Below are 22,259 nucleotides of genomic sequence, written 5' to 3' on the forward strand. Positions count from 1 at the left end.
AAATCCGCTAAGCCTGTTATGGTCACCATTGAAATGTTCCATTTTAAAAGGGGTAGCAGTACATTTTAATGTAATGGTTTCATTTAATTCTAATTGTAATTTATTATTATGGATCAGTGGTTCCCTAAGTATGGTCAGAGGATGTTTGGGGGCCCTTTCATGTGATCTGCATGGTCAAAACACATTTCATTATAACACTAGGACATTACTTGCTTTTTTTCTGTTGTGCTGAAATTTGCGTTGATGGTGCAGAAACAGTCGTGGAGAAAACTTCTGGGCTTCTAGCATGAATCAAGGCAGTGTCACCAAACTGTACTACTAGTATTATTGTATTTTTTACCACCCCCTACTGTGGTAAAAAAAAAAAAAAAGCAAGTTCCACTTAAGAATGTTCTTCATAAAAAAGGAAAAATTAATTTTGTTAAATCTTGACCTTTGGGTACAACATTTTAAAATTATACTGTTAGGGCTTCCCTGGTGGCGCAGTGGTTGAGAGTCCGCCTGCCGATGCAGGGGACATGGGTTCGTGCCCTGGTCCGGGAAGATCCCACACGCCGCAGAGCGGCTGGGCCCGTGAGCCATGGCCGCTGAGCCTGCGCGTCCGGAGCCTGTGCTCCGCAACGGGAGAGGCCACAACAGTGAGAGGCCCGTGTACCGCAAAAAATAAAATAAAACTAAAAAAATAATAAAATTATACTGTTAATTTTGAGATAACTAGATTCACACACAGTTGCAGGAAATTATATAGGGAGATCCCATGTACTCTTTACTCACTTTACTCCAATGGTAATGTCTTACAAAATGATACTATAATATCACAACCACGATATTAAAATTGATATGTACACATCTTTTAAAAACTCTACGTGATGAAAAGAGAAATACACGTAAAGTCCTTCATGCTGAAGTATGAAGTTGTTTCAAGGAAGTGCACTTCAGTGATTGATTTGTGAGCTGAACCAGCTACCTTTTTCTGGACACCAATTTTATTTGAAAGATTAGCTGACAAATTTTGAATAAGGTGACTGAGACTTGGATATTTGGTAGACATTTGTAAAAAAATGAAGTGATTTTTTAAAACAGTAAAGAAAACTGACAGTAATTTTGTTAATTTGACTTTCAAGCAAAAAATTAGAATATTGAAAAACAAGTTATCTGCCACCAAGAACTTGACAGTTTCCCAATACTTACTCCTTTGTGATGAGATTGGTGATGATTTTAATAAATGTGATTTTATAATACCATATAATGAAATATGTTGATGGAAGATTTGCCTAATTTACTGAACCAGTATTTTCCAATTAGTACATAATGCTACAAAATCATCTGTGGGTATATTAAAGTATAAGACAGACAAATGGATTTCAAGAGATAAAAGCCAGATTCCACATTATAAGTAACCTTTAAGAAATTACTACTTGTTCATTTTTGCTGTATTATCAAAGGATAATGCTGACAATTACCTGAAAAGGCTATTAAAACACTCCTCCTTTTTCTAACTCTATGTCAGGCCAGATTTTATTTATGTCAACAGGTTAAGTGCAGGAGCACATATAAAATACCAGCTATATTCTATTAAACTGGACATTAAAGAGATTTGCAAAAATATAAAACAATGCCACTCTTCTCACTTTTTTTTTTTATGGTGGAAAATGTTCACACCCAAGTGAAAGTGAAACACTTTACTTTTCCCCTTTATGTGTGTTGTTTCTAGATGTTTATGGTCTGTAACCCACACTGAAAATACGACACACACACACACATCAGAAAAAAAGTTACATGTTATAATACCTAACATACTATTAACATTTATGCTTTATATAATTTAAACTAGGCATAGAAGAAACAAATGCAAAGAAAATACTTAACACCTACTGACAGATATAAACCTACAATCTGATGTATGCTGATCTATCTAGACAGAACACAAACTTGGGGCATATTCACTTCTAGAACTAAATGATATGATTATTAATCTTCATGCTTTTGGCTATGTCTCTTCCTGACTATACTTGGCAATTATTTTTTTCTATTTTTTAAATCAAAGAAGCAGCTTTTAATCATTTCTTCAGTGTGTCTTTTTATTTTATATTTTGTTAATTTCAGTTACTATTTACTAATCTCAAGCTAATTTCTTTTTACTGTATTGACTTTTCAAGCTTATTTAATCATAATTTGGTTTATTTATCTTTTTACTGTTCTGAAATTCAATTCATTTCTAAGTGGCATATTTTCATTTTTATTTTCTCTTTTAGACAAGAATTACTGTTTCAAAGAGTGCTTACAAATGGCTAGATGGACATATTCATTTTTACAATATCCTAGTATTTAGCTTTTTATTTTGTAGCATTGTAATCAATGTATTTTATGATTTCTTCCGTTTTAATTCATAAAGTTCAGTTTTGAATGTGATTAAGCTCTGTATCGTAAAGCAAGTATTTAATGTGTGAGTGTGTGTATATCTATTTTAATAATATGCCAGAATTAATATAAACAGTTATAAAATTTGATATTTTTCTATATAGGTATTTTATTCTGTTGTTTTATATTAATCTGTATTTTTATTTTATTTTATTTATATTATGTGTTTAACACATGTAAAATTAAATCTGTAATATAAATGTAGGTATAAATATTATTAATAGAACAAATGCCATTGTGTTCACCCCAGCAGAAGAAATAAGCCTTAATTATTTTTAAAAACTTAGTACTTCCATTTCTGTAAGTGATATAATAAATTTGTGATCATGTTAGGAAGCATTTCTTCATGTATTTCAATGAAATTTTGCTTAACATATTTCAAAGCTGTTTTATTTAGACCTGTAGAAATTAATAACATTTCTTCCTGATGAATTTTTCCCTTTTAAAACCCATTCAGTGCTTCTAATTAGTCTGCTCTCAATATTGTTGCACTTGCCTTTTTTGGTAGTATTTACTTTTCTCAATTCTTTGTTTTCCTCTTGATACTCTTATTTTGTGAATAGAGTGTCCTATTCAACATAGTGCTGGAAGCCATAGTCAGAAACAATTAGGTACAAAAGAGAAATAAAAGGCATCTAAATTGGAAAGGAAAAAGTAAAACTATCTCTGTTTGCAAACATCATTCTATACACAGAAAATCCAGGTGAATCCACAAAGAAACTACTAAGCCTAATAAGTTCAGCAAAGCTACAGAATACAAGATTAACACACAAAAATCAGTTGTATTTTACATATATATATATATAACTGAACCACTTTGCTGCATACCAGAAACTAACACAACATTGTAAACCAACTATACTTTAAAAAGTTGTATTTTCATACACCACCAATGAACCATCAGAAAAGGAAATTGAGAAAACATCCCATTTACAACAGAATCAAAAAGAATAAAATACCTAAGAATAAATTTAATGAAAGATGTGAAAAGACTTGTACACTGAAAACTATAAAGCTTAAAAGAAAAAAAAACCTACAAAACTATATAATTTGAGAAGACCGCAATAAATGTAAACATATGCCATGTCCATGGATTGGAAGACTTACAATTGGTAAGGTGTCAGTACTACCCAAAGAGATCTACATATTCACTTCAATTCCTATCAAAATTCTGATGGCCTTTTTGACTAAAATAGAAAAGCTAGTCCCCATATTTATGGAATTGAAAGGGGACTGAAGTAGCCAAAACAATACTGGGAAAGAAAAGCAAAGTTGTAGGACTCCCGCTTCCTGATATCAAAACTAATTACAAAGGTACAGTAATCAAGAGTGTGGTACTGGCATAAACATAAACATAGGCAAACAGAATAGGATTGAGAGCCCCATTAATAAACCTAAACTTCCATGGCCAATAGAATTTTGATAAATGTGCCAAAACCATTTAATGGGGAAAGAACAGTCTGTACACACATGATGGGACAAATGGATAACCTAATGCAGAAAAATGAAGTTGAACCCCTACCTTAGTCTACATACAAAAATTAATTCAAAATAGATCAACAACTTAAATATAAGAGCTAAGTTGTAAAATTATTAGAAGAAAACAGGAATAAATCTTCATGACCTTCTATTTGGCAGTAGATTCTTGGATTTGACACCAAACATATGAGCAAAAAAAAAAAAGATAAATTGGACTTCATAAAAATTAAAAACTTTGTGCATCAGAGGATATTAAGAAAGTGAAAGGACAACCTACAGAATGGTAGAAAATATCTGCAAATCATATATCTGATAAGGATTTAGTATCCAGAGTATACAAAGAATTCTTACTGCTCAGAACAATGACAACAACAACAAAAAAAAACCCCACAATTTAAAAATGGGCAAAGGTCTTGGGAAGACACTTCTCCAAAGAATATATACCAATGGCCAAAACGCATTTAAAAACATTCATCGCCTGTGCTCCACAACGGGAGAGGCCACAACAGTGAGAGGCCCATGTACCGTAAAAAAAAAAAAAAAAAAAAAAATTCATCATCATTGGTCATTAAGGAAAGGCAAATCAAAACCACAGTAAGATACCGCTTCACACTTATTAGGATAGCTGTAATAAACAAATAAAAGATGAGAATAACAAGTGTTGACAAGGATGTGGAAAATTGGGAACCTTCATTGTTGGTGGCACAATGTAAAATCGTGTGGCTGCTATGGAAAACAGTTCGGCAATTCCTCAAAAATGAAACATAGAACCATATTACCCAGCAAATCCATTCCTAGGTACATACCCAAAAGAATGGAAACAAGTACTCAAAAAATACTTGTTCATGAATATTCATAGGAGCACTATACACAGTAGCCAAAAGGTGGAAAGAGCCCAAATGTCCATCAACAGATGAATGAATGGATAAACAAGTTATAGCAGATACATACAATGGAATATTATTCAGCCACAAAATGGAGTGAAGTACTGTACTGATATGTGCTACAACTTAAATGAATTTCAAAAACATTTTGCTGAGTGAAAGAAGCCAAAAGAAAAGGTCACATATTGTATGATTCCTTTTATATGAAGTATCCAAAATAAGCAAATCCATAGACAGAAAGCAGATTAATGTCTACCTGGGAATGGGAGAGGGGGAATGGATAGTGATTACTTAGTCGGTATGGGGTATTCTGAGGTGATGAAAAATTTGAAACTAAGATAGTTTCATAACGTGAATGCATTAAATGCCACCAAACTGTACTTTTTAAAATGGTTAATTTTATGTTAATTTTTTTTTTTTTTTTTTTGCAGTACGTGGGCCTCTCACTGTTGTGGCCTCTCCCGTTGCGGAGCACAGGCTCCGGATGTGCAGGCTCAGCGGCCCTGGCTCACGGACCTAGCCGCTCCGCGGCATGCAGGATCTTCCAGGACCAGGGCACGAACCCGCGTCCCCTGCATCAGCAGGCGGACTCTCAACCACTGTGCCACCAGGGAAGCCCCACATGCACACTTTTTTTTTTTTTTTTTTTTTTTGCGGTACGCGGGCCTCTCACTGTTGTGGCCTCTCCCCTTGCGGAGCACAGGCTCCGGACGCGCAGGCTCAGCGGCCATGGCTCACGGGCGCAGCCGCTCCGCGGCATGTGGGATCTTCCCAGACTGGGGCACGAACCCGTGTCCCCTGCATCGGCAGGCGGACTCTCAACCACTTGCGCCACCAGGGAAGCCCCACATGCACACTTTTAATAGGCATTCCCTTTAAGCTGGCAATCTCATGTCTAAAAAGTTCTCTTAGACAAATCATCATCATGCATAAATATATGACACAGTGTTTTTGTCCGAAGTGTTTTTATAGAATCAGTCAATCAAAGTAAATTCCAATAATGCAATGCTATATCCTTTAAATACAGTGATGCTGACCTATAATCGATTTCCATTGGAATGTGTCCATAATGTATTGTTGAGTATATAACCAATTATAGACTGTCCTTTCTGTCCACAGATGATATAAGTCTGCCTGTGTACATATACATACCCATATTGCTTAAATTCATTTCACTTTAGGTCAACATCACTTATTGCTTTGTTGGGGTTTTATGTGGTTTTTTAATTAAAATCACTGTACAGTTCATGTTTTAAAATTTTAAGGAAATATATATTTTACAGTCAGAATTCACCATATGTATTACATAGATTGTTATTATGTATATGTAAGTATATAACATTTTGAATAGCCACTTTCATATATCTCCATTTGTTCAAATTTATGAAACTATTGCCATATCTGGAGTCGTTTTTTAAAGAACTGAAGTGAGGGTCTAAATTTAATTTTACCTTATTTTTAATTTTCCTCATGACATAGATTTCTATCATGTTTTATACTGTTTATAATAAAAATATATACATTTCTTAAATATAAATGCATCTGTGTAGATAATTTTTAAAGTTCCTGTACTTTTGTCTTTTTTATTGTACAGTGAAGATAATGATTTAATTCTTGTTTGGGGGAATATGTCTTAATATATATTTGAATTACTCTTTCCCTCTTTTGTTTTCTAAATATTTTGTACATTAAAAAAAAACTTTTTCTTTGGAAATGACATCAGATTTTTAAAAAATTACCAGAATAAGAATTGCACAAATGGGACTTCCCTGGTGGCGCAGTGGTTAAGAATCCATCTGCCAATGCAGGGGACACAAGTTCAAGCCCTGGTCCAGGAAAATTCCCACATGCTGCGGAGCAACTAAGCCCGTGGACCACAACTACTGAGCCCGTGCTCTAGAGCCCATGAGCCACAACTACTGAGCCTGCGTGCCACAACTACTGAAAGCCTGTGCACCTAGAGCCTGTGCTCCACAACAAGAGAACTCACCGCAGTGAGACACCCGTGCACTGCAACGAAGAGTAGCCCCCGCTCACTGCAACTAGAGAAAGCCTGCACGCAGCAACGAAGACCCAACACAGCCCAAAATAAATATATATATAAATTTATTTTAAAAAATAATTGCACAAATAACACCCGTATTTCCTTTACTCAGATATACCTGTTGTTAAGATTTTTGCCCCTTTGTTTTATTTAACTTTTCTCTTTCTATATAAATACATATATTTTTTTCTGAACCAGTTAAAATTAGTTGCATACATCATGGCCTCTTATGACTAAATAATTTAGTGTGCATTTATAATAAGGATTTTCTCTTATGTAACCACAGTACAGTTGTCAATTTCAATTAATTTAAGCAATAGTGTTTTATCTACTCTATTGTTTGTAACCTAGTTTTATTAATTGACCCAAATGTTCTTTATAGCATTTTCCCCTTCAGTGCAGTGTCAACTCGAGGAGCAGGTATTGTTACACTCTTTAGTCTTCTTTAATTTGGAAATTTTGTCACTCTTTCCTGGCATTTAAGGAAATTGACATTTTTGAAGAAGTCTTTTGAATAGAATATTTCTTATTTTTCTGATGTTTCTTCATTATTAGATTCAAATTCTGCATTCCCAGTTGGAAATACTACATAAGTAATATTGGGTATTTTAGGCATCACATCCAGTGGCACAATATCTCCATCTGCCCCTTCTGGGTGATACTAATTTTTGGTCACCCTCTACAATATGGCTACTTCCCCCTGACCCTTACAATTAACAAGCAATTGGTGGGATGTCTCTTTAAGGCCATGCAAATATTCTGGTTCTTGTAAAATTTTCCCCTCGATTTAGCATACATTGGTTATTTTTCCCTGACTCAATATTACTGTAATGGTTTCAAAAGGCTGATTTTCCATCTCCATGGGCTCCTTCCATATTTGCCATTCAGCACTATAGATTCTACTATAAGCAAGAGTCCTTTTTCTCATTCATTCATTCACTCATTCATTTTCCTTTTAAAAAAATATTTATTTCGTTTGCGTCGCGTCTTAGTTGTGGCATGCGGGATCTTTACTTGTGGCATGCGTGTGGGATCTAGTTCCTGGACCAGGGATCGAACCTGGGCCCCCTGCATTGGGAGCACAGAGTCATAGCCACTGGACCACCAGGGAAGTCCGTCATTTTCAGTATGGACTTACTTGTTCCTATATTTTCAGTGGTATATAAATAACTTCTGTAGTTATTTTGATGCTCAAATTGTCTCAATTTTGGCCAGTGGGAACCTTTTCAAGCAGGCTTTGATGTTCTTGTGACATGCCTGCCTCAGTCTTTTCTTTTTATTAAGCTCTTTGCTTTCTAGTATAACGAGGCATTCTAGACTCATCTTGTATTTTCCTTGCCCCAGCCTTGGAATCAGTCATTTCTCTGAGGAGCTCTTGTTCCTTTATTAGAGAATGATTTTAGAGACCAAGATCGGGAGGCTAGGGATGCTCATTGCCACTGGGGGAATCTGCTTCTAGCCCCTTTCAGTGGACAGAGCTAGGAAACATACACATGTACATACAAACACATATACATATATACACATATACATGCACACACATATGAACACATACACATGTTTGTGTGTGTGTGTGTGTGTGTGTGTATATATATATATATATGTATATATATATATAAAATAAATCATGAGTCCAAAGTGATACCTCAAATTCCAGTCCATCCACACAAGGTTCTTTGTTGTCTTTTCCTATTCCATATTTGTATGTCCCATCTTACACAATGGGAATCTTAGCTACTAAAAATGTGAACACATTTTTCTCATTTGGTCCGTTCCATAATATATCTGAAATATATTTAGCAACTCTTTGTGTATGTGTAGCACTAAACCTACTAAGAAGAGTTCAGGATTTGTTTTCAGATCTACCCTTCCCAACCCCAGCTCAATCTCACCCCAAACTAAGGGTGATACTGTCAGAGATACTGCGTTAATTGAATTAAGTTACTTGAATTATTTTTCCCCAATTAGTATGTTTATGATAGTCTTTTGACATAAAGTCAGATTCATATGGTTCAATGTGCTTTCAGTTGTATTTTTTTTCTCCTTCCTTTCCTTGTACATTTAATTTTATTTTGTGAACATGAACATGAAGTACTTTGTTGCCAAAAGTCAAAATTATATAAAACGAATCCTCAGAGAAGTGCCATTTCCCTCCCATATCTCTTCTACCCTATTCCCCACCACCCCTTGTAGGTAACCAGCTTCATTGTTTTCTAGTTTATTCTTTCTGAATCTCTTTTTTATGAAGATAGTAAAATATGTATCATTTTAATTTCTCCCTTTTGTGCACAAATGGTAGCATATTTTATATGTTATTTTGAACTTTGATTTTTTTCATTTAATATTTCTTGGAAATTACTTCATGTCATTATAGTGCTTTTCCTCATTTTTTTTCCAGCTGGTTAGTGCTCTGTTGTATGTTCAGTCAGTTTTCCTATGCTTGGACATTTAGGTCATTTCTAATATTTTGCAAGTATATAAAATACTGTAATGAACAACCTTGAACAAGGTATTTTTGTACTGTGAAGATATATCTTTAGTTGTCTTCTTAGAAGTGGTGTTGCTGGGTCAAAGGATAAATGCATATGTAGTTTTGTTAGACTATACCATATTCTTCTCCCTAAAGATTTTATCACTTTGCATTTGTATCAGCAAAGTATAAGACTGCCTGTTTCCTCATAGCTTTACCAATAGAATGTGTTAAACTTTTGAAATTTTAGAAATCTGATGGGTAAGAAATGGTATCTCATTGTAGTTTTAGTTTGTAGAATATGAGTGAAGTTGAACATATTTTCTTATGTTTAAGGGCCATAATTATATCTCATTTTATGAACTGTCTGTTCGTGTCTTTGCCCATTTTTCTATATGGATTTTTGGTATTTTTCTCAATTTTTAAATGCTCTATACATGTTAGGTATATCGTACCTTTACTTGGATTAATATATTCACTCAATTTGTCATTTTTCTCTTGACTTGGTTTATGGTGGGGGTTTTTTCTTTTCTTTTTTGCCTCCCAAACTGTGTTTTATAAATGTATGTAGTCAAATTCATAGTCATTTTTTCATTGCATGTGTATTTTGAACCATAGTTAAAAAGGCTTTTGCTACACACAGGTTATTGAGGAATTCACTTGTTTCTAGTACTTGTACAATTTCACTTCTCACCTTAAGTCTACTTGGAGTTTATTTATGTATGGTGTGAATAATGAATCTAATTGTATCTTTTTTTCCAAACAGCTGTCCATTTCTTTAAAACGACTTTAGATTTCACCTTTATCTATATGTCATTGGGTCTATTTTGGGGCTTTCTTTTTTATTCTAATGGTCCATCAGTTTCTTCATGCACCAGTACCACAGTATTTTAATTATAGAGGCTTGGACAGATGTTTTAATATCTAGGAGGGCTATTTTCTCATCCTTTCCTTGGCTATTTTTTGTGTTTATTTGGCTATTCTTACATGTTTATTTTTCCATATGAAATTTGTTATTTGTAGATTTTTTTAAATGATGGCCATTCTGACTGGTGTGAGGTGGTACCTCATTGTAGTTTTGATTTGCATTTCTCTAATATTTAGCGATGTTGAGCTCTTTTCATGTGCCTATTGGCCATCTGTATGTCCTCTTTGGAGAAATGTCTATTTGGGTCTTCTGCCCATTTTTCGATTGAGTTATTTGTTTGTTTTGTTGTCGAGTTGCATGAGCTATTTGTATTTTTTGGAAATTAAGTCCTTGTCAGTCACATTTTTTGCAAATATTTTCTCCCAGTCTGTAGGTTGTCTTTTTGTTTTGTTTATGGTTTCCTTTACTGTACAGAAGCTTTTAAGTTTGGTTAGGTCCCATTTGTTCATTTTTGCTTTTATTTCATTGCCTTGGGAGACTGACCTAAGGAAACAGTGGTACAGTTTATATCAGAGAGTGTTTTGCCTGTGTTTTCTTCTAGGAGTTTTATGGTGTCATGTCTTATATTTAAGTCTTTAAGTTTATTTTTGTGTGTGGTGTGAGGGTGTGTTCTAACTTCATTGATTTACATCTGGCTGTCAACTTGCCTAGCACCACTTGTTGAAGAGACTATCTTTTTTCCATTGTATATTCTTGCCTCCTTCGTTGAAGATTAATTGACTGTAAGTGTGTGGGTTTATTTCTGGGCTCTCTATTCTGTTCTACTGATCCATATGTCTGTTTTTGTGCCAATACCATGCTGTTTTGGTCATTGTAGCTTTGTAGTATTGTCTGAAGTCTGAGAGGGTTATGTCTCTTGCTCTGTATCAATTTATATTAACCATAAACAATGTGTAAAAGTTATAGTTGCTCTACATTTGATATTACCAGTTTTTTAAATTTTACCCATTTTGGTGGATGTGTAAAACCTTGTGGTTTTGTCTTTCTCTCATTATTGATATTGAGTATGTGAGTGCTTATTGACCATTCACACATCTTCCTTTGTGAAGTGTTACTTCAAGTCTTTTGCACATTTTTATTCAGCTGTTTGATTTTTTTAATTATAGGAGTTTATTATATATTTTGGTTATAAGTTCTTTGTAAGAAATGTGTATTGTGAATACTTTCTCCTATTCCATATAATTATTTCCTTAATGATGTCATTTAATAAACAAAAGTTTTTAATCTAACCAAGTCTAATATATCACATTTTTCCTTTATAGTTATGGCTTTCTCAGTCCTTGCCTAACTCCAGCTCATGAAGCTATTCTCCTATATTGTCTTCTAGATATGTTAGGTATCTCAAATTAATTTTTGTGAATAGTGTGATGTAGAGGTTGAGTATTTTATTCTCATTTGACTATCCAGTTGTTTCTGCACAATCTGTTAAATATATCATCCTCTATCCATTGTATTGCTTATTTGCAGTTAATGGGTAAATTTCTCCTATGCAATTTCCCTTGCCCTTCCCACCTTACTGGGATAGGTGCTGAACAGAGAAAAACAGCATAGCAACCCAAGTGAGCTCTCGGATACTTTTTGTGTCTTGATTTTACCACAGACTTCACTCATCATGTCACCTCATTGAGTTACTACACAGGATTTTATTTTCCCCTATTTAGGTGAGGTGGAATGTACAATATAAGTATCAGAAAATCAGGTTTGTAGAATGCTTTGGATATTTGTTAAATAATGCAACTTCAGCCATCATACAACTTGGAATACAATAATTAAGACAATGTTAAGCATGTAATTTTTTGAGGGAGAATAGCTCCTCCAAATCAAATTCTAAGGCCTTCATTAATTGCTAATGCATACCACTGTGATAAGCAAGCCTACTAACTGGAGTTCCTTATTTTTATATACCTTTTTGTCTTTAGCCTGAGGACAAATTACTACATTCAAAAGTTATTTGCGTTAGTTCCTTTTCTCCCCTTCAGTGTGATTATGTTATTCATTTGAAATATAACTAGATTTGTTTACGTTTGTATTTGATTTGGGGGTTCCCTCCATCCTTGCTGTGGTGAACACATCTTAGGGTGCCCCCCATGATTCTTACTCCTAGTAACCACACTACTGAGTAATTCTCCCCCCTTGAGCATGGGCAGGACCTGTGAGCTGCTTCTAACTAACAGAATATGGCAAAGGCTACGGGATATCCCTCTTGTTTTTATGTTAAATTGTACAGCAAAGGTGAAGGGATTTTGCATATGTAATTAAGGTAGGAATCAGTTGACTTTGAGTTAATTGAAAGGGAAAGTATCCTAGGTGGGTCTAACCTAATTTGGTAAGCCCTTTAAAAAAGGACCTAGGCCTTCCTTTAAAGTCAGAGACTAAGCAGATTTCTCTCTTCATTGCTGGCTTTTTAAAAATGTATTTATTATTATTATTATTTTTAAACATCTTTATTGGAGTATAATTGCTTTACAATGGTGTGTTAGTTTCTGCTTTATAACAAAGTGAATCAGCTATACATATACATATATCCCCATATCTCCTCCCTCTTTCATCTCCCTCCCACCCTCCCTATCCCACCCCTCTAGGTGGTCACAAATCACCAAGCTGATCTCCCTGTGCTATGCAGCTGCTTCCCACTAGCTATCTATTTTACATTTGGTAGTATATATAAGGCCATGCCACTCTCTCACTTTGTGCCAGCTTACCCTTTCCACTCCCCATGTCCTCAAGTCCATTTTCTACGTCTGTTTTGTTATTCCTGTCCTGTCCCTATGTTCTTCAGAACCATTTTTTTTTTACTTTTTAGATTCCATATATATGTGTTAGCATACAGTATTTGTTTTTCTCTTCCTGACTTACTTCACTCTGTATGACAGACTCTAGGTCCATCCATCTCACTACAAATAACTCAATTTCATTTCTTTTTATGGATGACTAATATTCCATTGTATATATGTGCCACATTTTCTTTATCCATTCATCTGTCGATGGACACTTAGGTTGCTTCCATGTCCTGGCTATTGTAAATAGTGCTGCAGTGAACATTGTGGTACATGACTCTTTTTGAATTATGGTTTTCTCAGGGTATATGGCCAGTAGTGGGATTGCTGGGTCATATGGTAGTTCTATTTGTAGTTTTTCAAGGAACCTCCATACTGTTCTCCATAGTGGCTGTATCAATTTACATTCCCACCAACAGTACGGGAGGGTTCCCATTTCTCCACACCTTCTCCAGTATTTATTGTTTGTAGATTTTTTGATGATGGCCATTCTGACTGGTGTGAGATGATACCTCATTGTAGTTTTGATTTGCATTTCTCTAATGATTAGTGATGTTGAGCATCCTTTCATGTGTTTGTTGGCAATCTGTATATCTTCTTTGGAGAAATGTCTATTTAGGTCTTCTGCCCATTTTTGGATTGGGTTGTTTGGTTTTTTGATATTGAGCTGCATGAGCTTCATTGCTGGCTTTGAAGAAATAAACTGCCATGAATTCTATAGCCACAACAAGTGATTTCTGCTAACTACCTGAAAGAGCTTGGAAGCTAATCCTTTTCTAATGAAGCCTCCAGATGAGAATGCAGACCAGCTGACACCTTGATTTTAGCCTTGTAAGACCCTGAGCAGAGGACCCAGGCAAGCTATAGCCAGATTCCTCACCCACAGAAACTATGAGATAAATAAATGGGCTTGTGGTAATTTGTGACATAATAGAAAAATAATACACTGTTAGTTTTATCTATCTGTTTTTTCACTATATGTGAAACACTAACATATTTCTAAAAGTCAAAACTACACAAAATATTTCACCAAGAGGAGTAGAATTCCCTCAATCACTTCTATTCCCTTCCTTCCCCATATGCTCTTCCTCTTCTGGATTTGAACTCAAGGCATAAGAATGATGTTTAGCTGTGGGCTGATGTGCCAAAGCCAGCAGTAAATAGATACTACAACAATTAGATTTTTTCAACTAACATGGAGAAGCAGCAATGAAAATTAGATCAAACAAATGCTGGATGGCTCTCAGGAGAAGAAACTCATATAATTCCTTATAATATGTAGGTAAATGTGTATGCATTTAGATATTTTAGGATAAAATTTAAATGTTTTAGTGTGTATCGTTTTACATGATTTCCCACTAAAACCAAGCTTCTGTAATTAATCAACTGATTGCACTTGATAAAAGGTATCCACTATGAAAATAAATGATATAAAATGCATTTGATATAACTGTTCAGCTGATAAGCCAGATGAACTTCTTGCTAAGTGGAGAAACAAATACCTTCATTGTAAAAGCCACTTCCTGTTGGTCATTATATAACTTCCATCTTAATTGAAATTCCTAAATTATTATTCTTGTACCAACCTTTCCACTGAGCTATACACACATATATCTAAATGCCTACTTGATATCACCTCTTTGATACCCAACAAGCATCTCAAAGTTAACATGACCCCCACCCCCATCCTAGACACCTGCTACATACTTGTTTTTTTCTGTCTTGGCAAATGACACTACCATTCATCCAGATGTTCAGGACAAAAATTTAGGCATTATATCTAACTTATTCTTTCCTTCATATGCACATCCAAGCATCAGCCATTCCTGTTAGTTCTACACTTAAATTGCATCCCAATTTGACGATTTTTCATTGACTTTACCATTTACTACCCTAATTCAAACCATCTTCATATCTTAAGACCAGTGGTCTCCAAAATAAATCAATTAGAAGCAAAACTGCCCACTGACAATTAGAGACCTGAGTCAACAGGACAAGTGGAAGTCCCCAGCCAGGCCCTTCTCTTCCCACCCCTATCCCTGTCCCATGCCATAAGGAGCCTTAGGTTTGGACACTCCAGCTTGCATGTCTAAGCTCTGTCTAATCTTACCAAATAGCTTCCACTTGGCCACCATGTACACATAGGCAACACATTCACCTTTCGGAGGATAGATCAAGGGATGGAGCTTTGGACACAGAAGAGGTGTACAAGCTCTGGAAGCAAGCTTGAGGCTACTTGAGTGAGGGATTCTCAGATACCCAAAGCATGGTCTGAAGGGGGTTGTGAACTCTGGACATGCATGTCTCTTTGCATATGGACTTCTTCTCATCAGGAAGGAAAGGTCTTGGCCAAAGGAGGGCCAAATTGTGGCTTTTTGTTTTTTTGAAAGATATTTAGTTATTTGGCTGTGCCAGGTCTTAGTTGCAGCATGCAGGATTTTCGTTGCTGAGTGCGAGATTTTTGTTGCCACGTGGGATCTTTTATTTATTTATTTATTTACTTATTTACTTACTTACTTACTTATTTATTTTTGGCTGCGTTGGGTCTCCGTTGCTGCGTGTGGGCTTTCTCTAGTTGCGGCGAGTGGGGGCTACTCTCCATTGCGGTGCGCGGGCCTCTCATTGCAGTGGCTTCTCTTGTTGTGGAGCAAGAGCTCTAGGTGCACGGACTTCAGTAGTTATGGCATGCGGGCTCAGTAGTTGTGGTTAAGCACGGGCTTAGCTGCTCTGCGGCATGTGGGATCTTCCCAGACCAGGGATCAAACCCATGTCCCCTGCATTGGCAGGCAGATTCTTAACCACTGCACAACCAGGGAAGTCCCATGTGGGATCTTTTTAGTTGCGGCATGCAGGATTTTTTGGTTTTTTAGTTGTGGCATGCGGGCTCTTTTTTTTTTTTTTTTTTTTTTTTCTTTTTGCGGTATGCGGGCCTCTCACTGTTGTGGCCTCTCCCGTTGCGGAGCACAGGCTCCGGATGCGCAGGCCCAGCGGCCATGGCTCACGGGCCCAGCCGCTCCGCGGCATATGGGATCCTCCCAGACCGGGGCACGAACCCGTATCCCCTGCATCGGCAGGCGGACTCTCAACCACTGCGCCACCAGGGAGGCCCGGCATGCGGGCTCTTAACTGCAGTGTGTGGGATCTAGTTCCCTGACCAGGGATCGAACCTGGGCCCCCTGCTTTGGGAGCGTGGGGTCTTGACCACTGGACAACTAGGGAAGTCCCGGTGTGGCTCTTTGTATGTTAATAAGTATTAAAATGTTAGAGGTATTTGTTATTTTAATCAACTGGGTACTAATAATAACTAAATCTTTAAGAAAACTTTGACACAGAGCATTTTGGTCACAGGATAAGAATTAAAATTTCATTTTTGTTGCAGAGAAGTAAAACAAGATTTAATAAAAGATTTTTGAGGATAAGCAATTGTTACATTAAGATAAAATTCAGTGATGAAAGTGGAGTGGAAATGATTTCAGGTAAAAGGTACCATGCAAAATTTCTAAATGTTAAAAAAGAGCTTGCTTGTGTGTGTTTAATGAATGATGAAGATATCTAGCATATTGAAAACATGCTAGAAATTATATCTTTGCATTATTTAAACTTATGAAAACATTGTAGGTGTCAACTTAAAAATGTAAGAGAGTACGTTATTTTTAAAAATTGTTTCAAGGGGAATGTAGCAAAACATATGAAAGACCACTGCTCTGAAAAGGAAGATCAAGCTTAGTAAGTGATGTGTCAAGGTATACCATCACAGACATGTATGCTATTGAGAAGTAAATAAGGTTGACCCCTGTACCACACCAGCTATCTGAACTTTCATAAGTGGTCACACTTCTGAGTCCCAATTCCCCCAACTGTAAAATTGGATAAGAATATTTATTTGTAGTATTGTGAGGAACAAATCAGATAACATTTACAAAGGAAATTACACAGTTCTTGGCTCTTAGAAGTTACCCATTAAATTTAAATTCTCTTCCCTAGAAATTAGCAGTGGGTTTTATATGTATCTGAATTTGACAATCACAAATTGTGGTGTGGGAGGTTCTTCACTAGCGTTAATGTTAGGGTATGAATGCTTTCCAAACATCTCAATAAGCCGTGTCAAGTAAGCCCTGGTAAAATCGTGCTTTATTCTTCCCTCCACAAGGTTATATAAAAACATTCTAGGGCTTCCCTGGTGGCGCAGTGGTTGAGAGTCCGCCTGCCGATGCAGGGGATACGGGTTCGTGCCCCGGTCTGGGAAGATCCCACATGCCGTGGAGCGGCTGGGCCCGTGAGCCATGGCCGCTGAGCCTGCGCGTCCGGAGCCTGTGCTCTGCAACGGGAGTGGCCACAACAGTGAGAGGCCCGCATACCGCAAAAAAAAAAAAAAAAAAAAAAAAAAAAAAAAAAAAAAAATTCTAGGGCAAAGAATACAGACGGTCAATTAAAATAACTAAGACAAGAAGTCGTTCTTGGTTTCTTCATTCTCAATTTTACTTCATTCTCAATTCAAAGAAGAACTACTGCCTTCAAATAAGAAATAACTGAAAAAACAGAGCTTATAAATACAGAGTAGTTTGGTGGTTGCCAGGGGCAGGGTGCGGGGGTTGGGGAAAATGGGTGAAGGGGATCCGTTATAAAATAAATCATGGAGATGTAATGTACAGCATGGTAACTATAGTTAATAATACTGTATTGCATATTTGAAAATTGCTAAGAGAGTAGATCTTAAAAGTTCTTACCATAAGAAAAAAAATTTTTTTGTAACTATGTATGGTGATGGATGTAAACTAGACTTACTGAAGTGATCACTTTGCAATACTTACAAATATCAAATAATTACATTGTGTACCTGAAACGAATGTAAAAGTCAATTATACATCAATAACTAATATACATAATAGTCTATAAAACAAATCACATACCATGATTCTCACACTTGTTAGGATATTGAGGACTGTGACATCATGAGGGCAATTAGTGGTTCACCATGAAATATTTATATTCGATAATAAATAAAGTTGGGAAAATATATATTCATTATAAAAATTACAACAAAATAGGTAAAAACATGAGTGCATCTAAATAACTACATGTTAAACTAGACATAAACTATTTCAGAATTTGTATTGCTTTGTTATTAAGACACCATTACTAAATATGAGCCAGTTTTTGTCACCTACTAGGATTTCTTTATAAGGAAGTAGAAACATTGTTAAGAAAAGTTCCTGGGAAGAAAAATAACTTGGAAAGTTATATTAATTTATTTTCCAGCAAATTTTAAAACGCTCATGTGCTGATTACTTCCCTGTTGTTGTTTCAGCTCCAAGCATGTCTTTCTCTTATTCTGTGATGCTAGGGCTGGGACTCTGACAAAGACATTTCCCATTCTCCCTTGCTAGTTGGCTTCCTGTTATAGTTTGCCAATGAAGGCATTAAAGGGATTTTGGGAGACAAAAGGGGAGAAGGAACCCGCTTCCTATTTTCCAGTTTTTTTTAGTTAGTATCTCTCTAGCAGCATCTAGATATATCTAGTATATCTGTAGCAGAATCTCTCTGTAGAATCTCTTGCCTGTAGAATCTTTCTGCTTTCCCAGCATCAGTACCAAACCTAGTTAACAGCCAGGCTGACACCCCTCTTCAGAGCTTTTAGGTTCTAGGAAATCCATCTCTTCCCCTTTGTTCCCCAAGCTCTAGGGTTTAGCTGCTTCCTGAAGTTACAAATCTCTCCCCTTTTTGCTCTTTGAGGCCTTCCTTCAAAATTGTGTAATCTATTTCCTGTAATTAAATCTTCTGTTTGAAATTCCCGTCATAGTTCTGCTTTCTTGATTAGACCCTGATAAACAGAGTCCTACAACAATTTCTTTGAGCAGTACAAACACTTAGTTGACATAATTTGAGGACCACTGCCGTACTCTACTGGAGATGACTGGGCTCAAACCAGTGTTGGACTTGGTGGTATGAGACAAGAAAAATAAAGGACAAAAAGTCTTCTTATGATCAATGACTGACATATGAAGAGACAGTTGTACATACAGTTTCTCTGAAGGTACACCTTACCAGTCAGGAAGTATCTTAAATTTCTAGCACTTTAGAATGAAACATCCAAGAAGATCTCTAACCTGCATGATAGTTAAGTCCAGGGAAGAGCTGTGTGATGTATTTGTCAAGCACCAAACCACAATTATCATCCAAAGAATTCTTTTTTTTTTTTTTGTCTGCATTGGGTCTTAGTTGTGGCATGTGGGATCTTCTTTGAGGCATGTGGGATCTTTCATTGCAGTGCAGGCTCTTGTGATGCGAGGGCTTCTCTCTAGTTGTGGCATGCAGATTTTCTCTCTCTAGTTGTGGCACATGGGTTCCAGGGCACGTGGGCTCTGTAGTTGTGGTGCTCTGGCTCCAGACCATGTGGACTCTGTAGTTTGAGGCACGTGGGCTCTCTTGTTGAGGCACCCCAGCTCAGTAGTTGTGGCGGGCAGGCTTAGTTACCCCGCAGCATGTGGGGTCTTAGTTCCCTGACCAGGGATCAAACCTGCGTCCCCTGCATTGGAAGGCGGATTCTTTACCACTGGACCACCAGGGAAGTCCCATCATCCAAAGAATTCCTAACTGGTAAATTTCCCATTAAAGCAACCCAACTATTAAATGTTTGTAGAGCCTTAAAAAATAATTGCTTGCTTTCTTCTGAATGTAACAATGCAATGTAACAGTTTCACAGAGTAAACTGCAAATCACTTTAGTCCTAGTAGCCAGACTCCCTTTGTCCAAGACTCTGGGGCTTTAGCTATTAGAGGGCTCTTTCTCGGGAGGGGATTGGAGGGAATTTCCAAGGATGTGTTCTTATTTCAAGAACTTCCCTTTGCTTCTACACACCCCTACTTACTGAGATCTTGACTTGGGTGCACCTTCCAGATCTTCCAAGGTCTGGGGAAGAATGTTGGTTTGTTTGGAACCTTCACTGACAAAGACTCTCTCCTTGACCAAACTTTTAGTCAGACTCCTCTGAACCCTCTTCTTAACTAGGCTTCAACCTTTGGGCTTCAATGTTTGTCTTTGCAACACCCACTTTTAGCAAGAATTCTGTCATGTCAGTTTAGCTTGAGTTCTTGATATCTGATCACTCTCAATATCTAATTAAATTCCTCATCCACCCAGGTGGTATCTGATCACTCTGGCCAGCCCTCAGCAAGAATCCTGTTGGTCAGTATAGTGAGAATTCCCCCCTACCCTTTATGTCTCCTCTTTGTAATTTTCCATGAACTGACCACCCCCCATCCCCAACTTGCTCCTTGCCTATAAATCCCCACTTGTTCTTGCTATATTTGGAATTGAGCCCAGTTCTATACTGAAGTCTCTTTCCCCCTATTGCAATAGTTCCTGAATTAAAAAAACAAAACAAAACAAAACAAAAACCCCTCAACTCCTGTTCAGCTCTGGTTTTCTTTAACATCACTCAGGGGTTCACATTCTTGTCCTCCTGACTGTGGACAGTTTTTCTTAAAGCTGGGCCCTAATTAGAGTTGTAAAGTGAAAAGGAGAAACAGCAATAAACCCCAGAGCTGTTGGCTACAACATTATAAATGGCTTTGGTGTAAATGAGCATCTTCCTACAACTGGAATATAATTACCCTCTGTGCCTGGCATCACATATGGGGCAATCAGAGAAGGGATAATAAAAATGAGGATAACACTGACCCCACCCATGGTCGGAGGTGAGGGGTTGGGTGGGGGTGGGAGAACAGTTAGACCTGGAGACAGGCACACAAACACTCTTCTCCCACGTACTCAACCCTAAAGACAAGCCCAGAAACACCGCCCATTATGGGTAAACTCCTGCGATCTCTGGGATAAGAACACAGTTACAGAAACGTCATGCCCAAAGTCAGCCACAGTTCCTCACACACCCACAATCACTCTCCCATTCTTGGCGTGACAGACCCACAATCTGTCACACAACGACCCACACTCACGGGGCGTGACTGAAAATACAGAAGCTCACTACACCGACAGAACCCGTCGCCCCGTGGTGAGCAAGCACAAAAGTGTGCAGCGACAGTCACACACACAAACCGCCCCACCTGAGCATTCAATAACAGTCACGGACGTGCACAGCTTCACCATTCCCTCACACACAGTAGCCCAGAGTCATTTGAGAGCCCAAGATCGCCCAGGGTCGCACACAGCGTTCCGGGTACCCGCACCTGCGGCCGCGGTCACCTGTAGCGCAGGCGCGATGTCGAGGCGTGCCTCGGGGCCCTCTGGGAAATGTTGTTCTTTCCGCAAAGAGGCCGAGGCGCAAAGCGTTCTGGGGCTCGTGGTCCGCGGGGTCGGAAGGAAAAGCTGAGTCGCTAGTCCAGGTTCCTGCAGCTGGACTTTACGCAGCGGAGCTCAGGGTCCCGCGCGCCTCAGTCCCCGCCCCGCTCCGCCCCGCAGGGGATTCTGGGAGGCGACGTCGCCGGTCTCGGGTCGTTGGGCGTGTTTCCAGAGCCAGCGGCGCTGGGAGGTGAGTAGGGCCTGGCTACGCGCGAGAGCCAGAGGGCAGGGCCGGGCTTGGGGTGGACCGGCAGGGAACGGGATGGGACCAGGAGGGCGCCGCCGAGGAGACTGTGTGACAGGCTGCGGGTGTGACAGGGTGTGATCTGTGTCACCGTGTATGTGATTGTGCGCGACTGTGACCGTCTGTCTCCGGTATAAAACTCCGAGTCTGTGTGTGTTTGTACGTGACTGTCTCCGCAGGTGTAACTGTGTTATTGTGTATCGGTTTGTGAGAGATTGCGGGTGTGACATTGTGTGTGTGTGTGTGTCGCTGTGCGGGTGTGACATTGTGTGTGTGTGTGAGACTGTGTTTGACCCCTTGTCCCGGTGGATATAACTGCGTTTGAATGTGTGTGACAGAAGGTGTGATTACGTGCTCATGACCATTTATCTCTGCAGGTATAATTTTGTGTGAGTAATTGTGGCAGGATGTGTGACTTTGTGTGGTATGTCACTGCATGAGATTGTGTGTGACTGTCTCTCTGTTGGAGTAACTGTGTATCATCATCTCTATCTTTGTGTTAATACCACTGTGTATGTATGTGACATTACAGTCGCAATTATGTGACCATATATATGTGTGTGATTGGGTGAGAATTTGTATGTGTATGTCAGACCTAGTGTGTGATTGTGAGACATAGAAAGATTAAAATTACTCACCCACATTCACACTGTTACTAAATGACAGAATCAGGACTTAAGCCCAGGTAGTTTGGCTCCAGAGGCCTTGCTTTTA

This window comes from Mesoplodon mirus, assembly GCF_964341445.2.
Source record: "Mesoplodon mirus genome assembly, chromosome: 19".
Taxonomy (NCBI): Eukaryota; Metazoa; Chordata; class Mammalia; order Artiodactyla; family Ziphiidae; genus Mesoplodon; species Mesoplodon mirus.